We start from the raw sequence: 9,576 nt of genomic DNA, 5'->3' as shown, positions 1-9,576 counted from the left end.
TTGACTGTTTAATCGTTATAAGAATACATTTTTTTAGTAATTAATTTGCGTAATTGGTATCTCCATTGCCATTTTGATGCATCGTTTTAATATAAAGCAATTCTCTCTCTCTCTCTCTCTCTATCTATCTATCTATCTATCTATCTATCTATCTATCTATCTATCTATCTATCTATCTACCTATCTATCCACCACTAGATCACATAGCACGCGGATGAATAAGTATCTTATCAAGAGTAGAACGATCTCATGTTTAAGTTGGTGTTACAGTAACTTACAACATCATTCACACATACATATGGGCAATCCTCTAATTGTGTGATAAACTGAATATGTATTAATAACTGTCCACTTTAACATTGTGAGAGTGGCGGTCGCCAGAGGTCAACCAGCTCCTCTGTCCTCTGAGATGCATAGTGAAACAAGCAGGTGCTAAAATGATGATATAATAATAGGAAGTGGTTAATCATTATCAGATACTGAATAGTGCTTTGCCACTATTCAGTATCCATAAGGAACTCTTTTATTATAGAGAGAGTGAAAAGTGCGACAATCTCAGTTGAATGTAAATAAACTGCTGACCTACTACCAGATTGAACTCGTGCAGTAACTGACAGCCCGATCCAAAGTTGTAGAAATATTTTGATCGTTATTTTTAAATTTCTGCTATTGTGCAATTAACATAGTTCAAAATATCAAAAGAAGAGTGGCATTCAAATACATTTTTTAATGTCTAAATAGACATGATTAAATGTCACTAAGAGTTCAGTGACACCATGGCTTGGTGGATAAGCTGTTTGACTCTGAACTTAAGGTTCGAGAGTTCAAATCCCGGCCGGGTTAACTTTTATTTTTCCCCAATATTTTTGTTTTAATCATTTTATTTGCTTGTAATATATTTTAATGTTTATATTATACTATTATTATTATTATTATTATTATTATTATTATTATTATTATTATTATTATTATTTCTACTTACTATTATTATTATTGTTGCTGTTGTAATCGTCATCATCATCATTATTATGATTATGATTTTTAAATCAAGTAGTAGGAGTTATTTAATCAGTTATCGATTTATTACGAATATCTTTTATGTGTTATAATCTCGTTGTTGTTTTTCATTGATGTGCTCTTCTATTGTTCATTACTTTTTAAAATCTTGCTTTTTTCTGTTTGTCACATTTGTTGTTGTTGTTGTTCTTGTTGTTGTTTTTGTTTGTTTTTTTGTTTTGTCATCTAAGACAATCCCGATTCATTATAAATATGTGGCCAGACTTTCTGCCATTTTTAATTGAATGTTGTACTTCCGTGAATTAATTGCAGTATTATATTAAAATTTACGTGATAATAATAATAATAATAATAATAATAATAATAATAAAATAATAATATAATAATAATAATAATAAATAATAATAATAATAATAATAATAATATAATAATAATAATAATAATAATAATAATAATAATAATAATAATAAATAATAATAATAATAATAGACGTCTAAATAATAATAATAATAATAATAATAATATAATAAATAATAATAATAATAATAATAATAATAATAATAATAATAATAATAATAATAATAATAATAATAATAATAATAATAATAATAAATTTAAACAGATACTGAATATTAGACTACAATTGACATCTATTTACTGAATACACGTGGTATTTTTAGGGGTGTTTCTTTTTTTACGAAACCTGAAACCTGCCGAAACACGCCGAAACCTGACAAAGTTAGGGGAAGCAGGCAACAGTGGGGAGTGAACCTGGGACTCAGGGAAGTGTACACCATTGGGGAGTGAACCTGGGACTGGGTTTCGTAACAAAAAAGCAATTACTTTTTTACGAAACCCAACAATATCCAACAAAGTTATGGAAAGAAAGTAGGCAACAGTGGGGGAGTGAACCTGAGACTCAGGGAAGTGTACACTATTGGGGAGTAAACCTAAGTCTATGGATGTTCGGTGGATTTTGGCGGGTTTCGTAAAAAAGTAATTGCTTCATTCTCGTCTGGTACCCAACTCCCATAGTCCCAGGTTCATTTCCACTGATATCCTCTTCTCACAGTCCCAGGTTCACTCTCAACCAGTGTGCGCTTCCCTGAGTCCCGGTTCATTGCCCAATGGTGCCCACTTCCCATAACTTTTGATAATTTCGGTAGGTTTCGAAATAAAAGTACATTCTGAGCTCACTGTCCACTGGTATCAGCCTCTCGCAGTCCCTGGTTCAATCCTCATCTGTGTCCAAATCCCAGATTCACTCCCCACTGCTGCCTGCTTCCCATAACGTTGTCGGGTTTTGGCGGGTTTCGTAAAACAGTAATTCCCCCTCCCCCTTGGTATTGTCTTTTTACAATATCCAGAGTCCCAGGTTCACTCCCCACAAGTGTACACTTCCCTGAATCTCAGGTTCACCCCCCACTGTTGCCTACTTCAATAACTTTGTCGGATATTGCCAGGTTTCGTCGGGTTTCGTAAAAAAGTAATTGCTTTTATATGAAACTCGCTGAAGCACGTTGAAAACCAGAGTCTCAGGTTCACTCCCCACTGGCGTACACTTCCCTGAATCTCCCATAACTTTGTCGGATATTGCCGGGTTTCGTATAAAAGTAATTGCATTTATAAGAAACTCGCTGAAACCCGCCGAAAACCAGAGTCTCAGGTTCACTCCCCATATGTGTATACTTCCATGAATCTCAGGTTCACCCCCCACTATTGCCTACTTCAATAAGTTTGTCGGATATTGCCAGGTTTCGTCGGGTTTCATAAAAAAGTAATTGCTTATATATGAAACTCGCTGAAATTCGCCTAAACCCAGAGTCTCAGGTTCACTCCCTACTGGTGTACACTTCCCTGAGTCTCAGGTTCAGTCCCCATTATTTGCTTACTTTCCATAACTTTGCCCCAATTTGTTGGCATTTGGCGCATTTCGTAAACAAAAAGTAATTGCTTTTTTAAAATAACAAAATCCGCCGAAACCCAGTCCCAGGTTCACTCCCCACTGGTGTACACTTCCCCGAATCTCAGGTTCACTCCCCACTGTTGCCTACTACCCATAACTTTCTTGGATATTGCAAGGTTTCGTGGGTTTTGTAAAAAAGTAATTGATTTTATATGAAACTAGCTGAAGCTCGTCGAAAACCATAGTCTCAGGTTCACTCCCCACTGGTGTACACTTCACTGAGTCCCAAGTTCACTCCCCACGCGTTGCCTACTTTCCATTTCTTTGCCGGGTTTCGTACAAAAGTAATCCCCCCCCCCCCCAATTTGTTATTGCTTTTTTATAAAACCCAGAGTCCCAGGTTCACTCCCCACTGGTGTACACTTCCCTGAATCTCAGGTTCACCCCCTCCTTCCCCCCCCCCCCCCCCCCCCCCCCTTCAGCCTCTACACACACATACACACACGCTGCTGCCTACGTCCCATAACTTTGTCGGATATTGCCAGGTGTCGTCCGGTTTTTTTATTACGAAACCCGCTGAAACCCAGTCCCAGGTTCACTCCCCACTGTTGTACACTTCTCTGAGTCCGAGATTCACTCCCACAGCTGCCCTCTTCCATAACTTTGTCGGGTTTCGGAAAAAAAACACCGTATTATAGTGCAAAACCACTATTCAGTGTCAGATACTGAATAGTGCAAAACCACTATTCAGTATCAGATACTGAATAGTGCATAACCACTATTCAGTATCAGATACTGAATAGTGCTAGCCATAATCTAACCGTCACTGTGACTGCAAGGCTGCAGATAGGATAAGGCATTGCACTTCCATCCGACCGTAACTCTATTGTTCACTCTGCCTCACAACAATTAAGCTGATGCCTGGATTATCTCGATCTTTTCTCGAAATATATCCCTGTTTTTAATAAACCCAAGAAGACGAATGAGGTAATCAAACCAAAATAGAATACTGAGTCTTTTGCGATCATTGAAATCAGCCCATCTACTGAAAACATTGCGCGACAATATTGAAATACAAGCCGTCATACGACTCGATAACAGACGCTAAATTTACTACTTATATCACATAAATTAGACATACACTCTAGCACGGTTTCCTCGAACACACAGTTTCCTCGAACTAATTCGAATGTCCGATTTTTTCCCTTATTATTCTTTGTTAGTTCTTATCATTCCATTCCATCCTCGATCAAATTTTTACCTCGAACACGGTCTCCTCGAACTAATTTCACCCAGCCAACATTAAAAGAAATGAATTAATTAAAGGGTTTGTAAAAAGATATGCGACCGGTGATGACTTACTGTGATATTGACAGTCACTTATGCTTGTCTCGTGTGTATCTATCTACTGCACGTATGCAATATATAAACACGCATTCACAGACAACCAATAACACACACTCTATCGCCGCTTCACATAAAAGACAACTCTCTGCTTATCTGTTTCACTTCGCCATTAGTACCAAGTTCAATTCCACGTGCCCATAGTAGGCTACGGTGGTGAAGAAATGTTGTGATACAGCAATCTCTATCCCCTCTCCCCCTTCGGGGACACACACATACACACACACACACACACACACACACACACACACACACACCCTTGTAAAATATCAATAAAGTAAATAATAATAAAGTTCCCTTTATTCATCCTCGTGCGGAAATTTGTCTTATGGTTTATTCAAAAGAAAGACTGAAATAACCCCGGTGTCAGCTATAGCACAGCGCCGCAAATTGAGCTAGGGAGAGGTGGCTTGCTGACGGTCAAATAACACGGTGGATATTCAAACTAGGTATCTTTCGGTTATGAAGCAAAGACCATACCACTGAGCCACACTGCCCCCTCCCCCCCCCCCCCTACCCTCCCCATCAAATGTATGGTTTCCTCGAACTACGGTTTCCTCGAACGTTTTTTGCATATCCCGGGGAGTTCGGAGGAAACCGTGCTGGAGTGTAGTTGGGTAGTATACTCAGTATCACACCAGCACTGCCATACTCTGAAAAAAAGAAACCAAAAAAAAAAAAAAAAAAAAAAACCCCAAAAACACGTTGATATTTAACATTTTGGCGCAGAAAACTCGTCCTTCGAATATCGATCGATTAAAATGACCCTCATCTTGGCAAAAACTTTCAAACCTGTGACTTCGCAAGTCCCAGGCTTGAGAGTTTTCTTTTTGCCAAGATAAGAGTAATTTTAATGGATAGATATTTGAGTTTTTTGCCAAGATAAGATTAATTTTAATGGATAGATATTTGAAGAACGAATTTTCTGGCCAAAATTTTAAATACGCGTTTTTTCAGAGTTCGACAGAACAGGGAAGTGGAATAAAATAAACGTAAAAAAGAGTATTTGTGGTATCAAAAGTATTTATGTATTTCGTGATAACGTAAAAAAAAAGAAAAAAGGAACAAAATATTACGTCTCAACATGAAAACTCACAAATTATGTAGATGCTATGGCAAATACTGTATGGTTTTGTTACAAATCATTTTAATGAGAAAAATTAGTTCTCTTTATTATCTTCTAAGAGGCACGGCTTGACATAGCATAGAAAGTTGGGCCATTTTGAGAATGTGGGTAACAAAAAGTCATAATTTAGACGGACATAAGACTCAAAGTTGTTTGTTTTTTTTTGGGTTTTTTTTGTTGTTGTTTAAGTAGACCGTCATAATATTAATATATCTTTTTTAATATATCTATTATTTTGCCCATACTCATACTGAGGTTTTAAAGGCTCGTCTGTAAAAGTTTGACATGTACTTTATGCGATCATTTATTCATCTGAAAACATTTTCATCGACGTGATCTGCCCATGTAATACTTTAAAAAAATCTTTAATCTATATTAAAACTAGACCCTTGTTTTTTCACCAGGCGAAGTAACAGGTCATTGCGACTAAATGTTTTATTAGTTTATGGAGCCTTCAGCTGAATTTAATGTCCCGGGTTTAAAACTTGTTCATAAGTTGGGGGTTATCTTAATCTATCAATTTATGATGTAAAAGTGTTCTGGGCCAAAATGAAAAATAAACTATGATTTGTTATTGTGTAGCTCTCCTTTGTATACCACATCAGAGAGACTTCAGAAACAGTGAGTCATGACGATGTAATTGAAGGAATAAATATATGGTGACATTGATTATTTTACAGACTGAAACCGTGTAGATTAGAATTTTTCATATCAAGTCTATGTGTAGCATGAAATGAATTAAATAATATGATTATAATAACAATAAGCTCATTTGATTCACACACGTCCAAGAGAGAAAGTTTTGCCTTGTGTGCTATGTCATTCATTCGTGAGTTCCATTTTGCTGCCATCATTTAACTTCTTGCCATTGCCATACCTCCAGGAGACTGAACCTCTTGAGCTTCTTGCGTAAGGGAGCACAGATGACAGAACCACACTGACAAGCAATCAGTAAGACAGGAACCCTCTATTCCTTTCTGCTCTCTAATCTCACCACGAACCATAACTCTGAGAATAAGTGCGGCTAATGGGAAAATGTAGGAAAGGCCGTACAACACACAACTATGGCCCAAGGTCTCAGCATTCTTGCCAAATGTGTAACAGGGCACAAAATATGTGACAATGCACAAGCCAAAGTTGTCGAAGCAACCAAAAAGACCGTGTTGGAATTCGCCCATTGTCTATGTGTTTTTGAGGAGTTGGAACCTGAAAACGAAAAAAATAAAAATAAAAACCATTTCATAAATTGAAAAGTAAGCTTAGAAAAAATGTCTGAAAGTAAAAGTATGTTACTCTCTTTTTAAATATCATACTCCACTTGTGTGGCAATGGGGCTTGGACTGGTTTTGTCATAATACTAGAATACTGGGCTTTGTAGAAAGTCTCGAAGACGTGAAAGAAAAGATACGAGTAGTTTACATCTTTTCAGTGACGTATCCAGAAATATGGATTAGATAAACGTGAATAATCTCTTTTAAATCATTTTGAGACTTCATATTCTTTCAGAGATGCCGAAAAAAAAACACAAGACATAAAGAAGGCCCCATGATGATTGATTGCCACGAGTCAGTGGCTTTAACTTAAGAAGGAAAACAGATTTCCACCACCATAAAAAAAAAGAGAAACCCATCTTTATACGGACTGAATAATTTTTAAAGTTGGCTTTGATACTTCATTGCAGATTTAATGGTATCTTACTCAAGTCTTCAAAATGGGAATAATGCGCATTAGAGGAACTACGTTACTTTGCGAAATATAATGTTAGAATGTTGTTGGTATCCTACCTAATATCACTTGATTTATCTCTACCATTATGACGAAAAAGAGACACAAACATTTCAGCATTAATGAATTGGAGGGATGTCACACGAAGTAGCCCCACAGAATGTATAAAGGTGACGTTACTTATCTCTTTGTTTTGTTTATTTGTTGCTTGTTTTTTTTTATCACCAGAGAGGTAATTCGTTCTCATCAAATTATCTCTATTGGACTACAAATATTTTCCCCGTTTGGTGTCCGGGGACCCTCAACTGAGAGGGTCAAGAATAGCTCAACGCCAAGCCAGCGTGTCGTAAAAGGCGACTAATGGTGTGAAATATTTAAAGGTCAGGTATACTTTAGTGTTGTGTTAACGATTGTTTTTTAATGGACAGAAATAATAAGAACTTTAAGGCCCTATACACGTGGCGTTCTCTACAGGTGACAGGCACGTCTGAAGAAGATCGGAGTGAAATCGCAATGTGTATGGCCAAATAACTGGGTGACAAGCGGAATGGCGATCACGTAGGGAATCGAAGAGTGACAAGTGGATTTTGGTGACCTGTCTTGTCTGACCTGTGTCATTTTGGACTCAGGGTGGCAATGATGGACTCAGGGTGGCAATGTTAGTGAGTAATGTGAGTAGTTACCCCTTGTAAAGCGCTTTGAGCACGGTTAGCACGTTTAGCCCTATAAATAGAATGCGCTCACAACATTGCCATCCGGAAGTATAACGGACCAACACACAAACTCTGTGTAACCATGAACTCTTATAGTCTGGTTAATATAGTTTAGTGAGAACAACTCACAAACGCGGATGGCAAAAACAATAACAAAGGCCTGAGTGACGTCATATTCGAACTATCTATATAAAAGCCAAGGTTTAGTGCAATAAGTCTCATGACATGTAAACCCCTGGTCAAGCCTGAGGAGAGTTCAGTGATCGTAATCACAACGAAATTCAACTGAATTGTTAATGTAATTAATCAAAATGTTCACTCATCCCAGACCCTTCGCTTTTTATATACCGTAAAGAAGAAAAATCCCAAAGTATGGTACTATAATAACGAAAGAGTGAAAATGGAGAGGCTTTGTATGGGAAAAAACAGACAATGGACGTTTCGGGTACAACCCCTTCGTCAGCACAGTAATACACAAATAAACGTGGAAAACAAATTTTAAAAAAAGCCTTTATTTGTTTTTCACGTTTATTTGTGTATTGTTGTGCTGACGAAGGGTTTGTACCCGAAACGTCCATTATCTGTTTTGTACCCATACCAAGCCTCTCCATTTTCACTCTTTCGTTAGTATTTTACGATCACCGGCTTCATTCAGCCCCTACCGTTTTCTAAATTATGGTACTGTAACCGATGCAAACAAAATCAGCTTAAGTTCACGAACAATTCTCGTGTTCGAGCCAATTGTCATTTAATAATGATAATAATAATAATAATAATAATAATAATAATAATAATAATAATAATAATAATAATAATAATAATAATAATAATAATAATAAATGGCATTATTGTAAAGGGTAAACCGTCTTTTAAACATTTTGCTTAGAATTATTTTACTTCGAATAATATATTATATGAATTACAAAGACCCTTAATAAGTCAAAAAAATTCTTAAAACGGGAGACTTCAAAGAAGTCAAATAACAAGACTCAGACTGGGGTTTATCTCCCTTCGACGAGATTTTAATTATAACATTTACCTAGTCAAAAGGAAAAGAATATATTTTTCTTATGACAACAGTGACTATTATTGAAATGTTGCTCGCTATCATATCTTGAAAAAAATAATTCATTCATTTATTTAGTTATTCATTTATTCCCTCATCAGAATATAGAGAACTAAATTTCAATGTTATATTGGCTATGTCACTTGTTAGACATCTTTTTGTACTATCACACAATATCCGTCGTCGTCCAGGGTCAGAAATGCATGCACACCTCTGCAGTCATAGGACAAAGGATCGCATATCGGCGATTGGGTCATTTTAAAAAAAACATAATCTCAATGCCTAAAAGGGAACGAAATGGCAGATTCAAGAAAAATTAATCATCATTGATTGTGGGTTTGAAAGTATAATTCAAAACATTTCTACAGGACGAATGCAGAACATCTTTTAAAAAATCATTTATACAATAATTTTTACTTCAAAAATTTGATGATTAAGATGACGCCCTACTTGTCAAAAAAGTTTAAATCCCGAGACTGCTAATAAAATCGTTTGGCTATCATTACATTATTCCAGTCACTGGTCACGCTCATCAACGTTTGATTTTGTTTCAAGACGAGACATCTTATTCTGCCATACTTTCTACGAACATCTTTTCTAAAAAAATGGCCGGGGAACT

At 36.4% G+C, this 9,576-nt stretch overlaps 1 long non-coding RNA gene across 1 annotated transcript in view; it reads right to left on the bottom strand.

The window, feature by feature from the left end:
- Nucleotides 1-5,332: 5,332 nt before the first annotated feature.
- LOC144962432 (uncharacterized) overlaps nucleotides 5,333-9,576 on the bottom strand; it is a 4,863-nt gene continuing 619 nt past the window's right edge. Inside the window, exon 2 of the long non-coding RNA XR_013643478.1 lies at nucleotides 5,333-6,659. This is a non-coding gene — a long non-coding RNA (uncharacterized LOC144962432). The remainder of the gene's footprint in view (nucleotides 6,660-9,576) is intronic.

This window comes from Berghia stephanieae, chromosome 1 (assembly GCF_034508935.2).
Source record: "Berghia stephanieae isolate SIO BIC M18660-M18661 chromosome 1, UCSD_Bste_1.3, whole genome shotgun sequence".
Taxonomy (NCBI): domain Eukaryota; kingdom Metazoa; phylum Mollusca; class Gastropoda; order Nudibranchia; family Aeolidiidae; genus Berghia; species Berghia stephanieae.
The sequence above is the reverse complement of the archived record's forward strand: the minus strand, read 5'-3'. Positions and strand labels throughout refer to the sequence as shown.